The 2,647-nt window shown below is 36.4% G+C and overlaps 1 long non-coding RNA gene across 1 annotated transcript; it reads right to left on the bottom strand.

The window, feature by feature from the left end:
- Nucleotides 1-796: 796 nt before the first annotated feature.
- LOC114544197 lies at nt 797-2,331 on the bottom strand. Its single transcript, XR_003690326.1, has 3 exons — nt 2,294-2,331; nt 1,012-1,077; nt 797-884 (listed from the first exon to the last, which is right to left on the bottom strand). It is a non-coding gene; the product is annotated as an uncharacterized LOC114544197 (long non-coding RNA).
- Between the last annotated feature and the right edge of the window lie 316 nt (nt 2,332-2,647).

Here is a 2,647-nt window from a genome sequence, read left to right as displayed (position 1 = left end):
CTATTTAATCAACTCTCAACCTCAGTAAAAGAGCAAACGTCAGAAAATCAAGCAATCCACTTATAAATAAAACTCCAGTAGAACGATTCTAGAAGAAAAGTTTTCATGGTTAATCTATTTCTTGTTTTTAGTTAGAATGGTAGTCAAAATTAGAAAGACAGTTGCTACGAATCACAAGCTGGTTTTGCAGGGGAATTTCTCTTCCAAAACAAGGCTATATACATACAAGAGGGATGGAAAATAAAGTGCAACGGTTCAGTGTAGATTATAGGCAACCAACACCGCACATCTTACCACGTTTATTGTGAGAATTCCTAACCTGTTTAGAAATTTTTCAGAGGAGAACAAAGAGCTTTTGTTTATCTGTTCTTGTCAAATGTCAAAGTTATTGTGCGTTGGTTATACAAAACAACGGTATTGGTATTGCATAAAACAGAATTAGTTTCGATAAAATTGGATCTTGTTAACATGCAATTTCAAAGTTGGCTGAGTTTACGTATTTCGTTTCTTCCATCTATTTAGCTCGGAAATTTCGCCGCTATATTCTTAACGAAATACTCTATTTTAAATTTAAATATGTCCGGTCTGACCATTTTGGCCGCTTAAAGGAAAGCCCTGTCTTTACCTGCAATAGAGCAACACAACATGTCGACAGCGGCGTGAGTCACGGCTTCATTATTCCTCTTCAAAGCTTTCACAGTTTTCACACCAACCTTCTCACGCAAGTGAACTGGTTGAGTAAACAGCGTGTGTTGTGGTTAAAGATAAACGTTTGTCACCTAGTGAGCGTTGTGAAAGCGCGAAAACTGCTTTGGATCGAACCCAACTTCTCAAATCGTTAAACAGTGCTTCGAGATCTTTATCTCATATTTTGTTTTGGTCTCCTGCAAATAGACGAAACTTTTTAACTATTTTATGTATATATAGAACACCTGTGAAGGTAATAGCAGTCAGAATGTGTATACTTTAGGGTTGAACACTAAAAAATTTATTGGCAAAGATATACAATACCTTCGTGAGCAATGAGCATTGTGATGGCATTAATGATAAGTCTTTCTTATTCTCCGAGAAAAGTCCCTACAAATATTTAAAATCGTTTAAAATATATATTGGAGTTTAAAAGACTTAATATTCCAGCCGTACTTCTGGCGGGAAAATTTCAAAACTACCATTTCATGGATTCGGACCAGTCAACTCAGCAACCAGAGTTACCGCAGCCTAGTCCCTAGGCTTCTTAACGTTCCTTATACGCAGCGAGGCGGGAACTGAGAGGCCTAGAAAAAATGTTTTGTATTTTGGCTAAAGTGGGGACTTTTTGTCCCCACTTTCTGTATTGAGGTCAGTTTACGATCTACGACGCAGTTAACTGGCCTTGTTCGACGTCGTTAGTCAAACATTTTCTTGAAATAAGCTACGCGATATTAATTATACTGCCAGGAGTCGAAATATTCATACGTTTCAATGTCGCTCGCCGTCAACGCTATCGACTATCAAGTAAACTCGAGTCCGTACGTACATGTTTATGATTAATAAACTTCAATCCACCAATTCATATTTTTCTCGCTTCCTTTATAACGGTTACTGTTGTAAATTGCAAGCATTTACTTTAATAACAATTCTAATTTCAAGTTCACAACATTAAACGGGCCGTTAAGATTAGAAAATATTTTGTGTTAGGCCTCTCGCGCATTTCATTCGGTGACGTGACGGAAATATAAAACACGCACAATGAGAGGCCTGGGTCTAGGCTGGAGTTACGGGGTTTTTAAAGAGTACTATTAGGGTTTTGTGTACATTTGTGCACAGAACAGTAGCAGGATAGGGTATTTTTATTAAAGCTATACTCTTTGCCTTTCGCTATACTGGATAATCAGTTTAAATTTACCGTGTTGTTTGCAGACGTTTTAAACCCTGCTAAATTTAATTAGCAGCTGAAATGGGCAAATGTTTTCATTTAACGTAACTATGCAGCCTAGCAATCGTTTAGTTTACACTAAAGGCTGCTTTCTACTTACGCGTTTTTTATACGCATGTACACATACGGAGAATTTTAAATGCTCTTAATATTTATTAATTAACATGCATCTAGGTCGATTTATTCACTTAGTTTTTTCAAGGTAAATGTATAAGGATTTAGATTTTTAGGTGCGTGTACGTGCGTATGAAAAACGTGAGTGGAAACAGCCTTAATCCAGATTTTCACAGAACATTAAAACTCAATAAAAAGTCAATAATATTCTCTACACAGGATTTTGTCCGCAGAAAAGTACAAGATAAGAAGTTGTCAACTTACGTCTTGGGTGACTGCATGAAGTAGACCGCAGTAGGAAATATTGCAGTTAACTCTGTACATAGCTTCGGTCAAATTTCCTGCAACGAACCAGTCATAAGAAAATATAAGCTTTTGGAGATATTTCAAAAATTTAAAGTGAAATAAAAAGAGAAATATTCACCTGGAGACGCAGTGAGGAATTAAATTACTGCTTTCTACTTCTTCGTCAACAACATTATACAATGGACCCAACGATAACCTTGAAAATGTCATCTTAAAAAACAATTCTCTTTTTGCTGTAGTGATGTATTGAACTGGCTAATAGGAATAATGCTATTGGCTGATACTTGACGAGAAGTGTAATTGTTGGTGTGT

This window comes from Dendronephthya gigantea, unplaced genomic scaffold (genome assembly GCF_004324835.1).
Source record: "Dendronephthya gigantea isolate DGI-Jeju-01 unplaced genomic scaffold, DenGig_1.0 000681F, whole genome shotgun sequence".
Classification (NCBI taxonomy): Eukaryota; Metazoa; Cnidaria; class Anthozoa; order Malacalcyonacea; family Nephtheidae; genus Dendronephthya; species Dendronephthya gigantea.
Note: the sequence above shows the minus strand (reverse complement) of the source record. Positions and strands in the feature narration are given on the sequence as shown.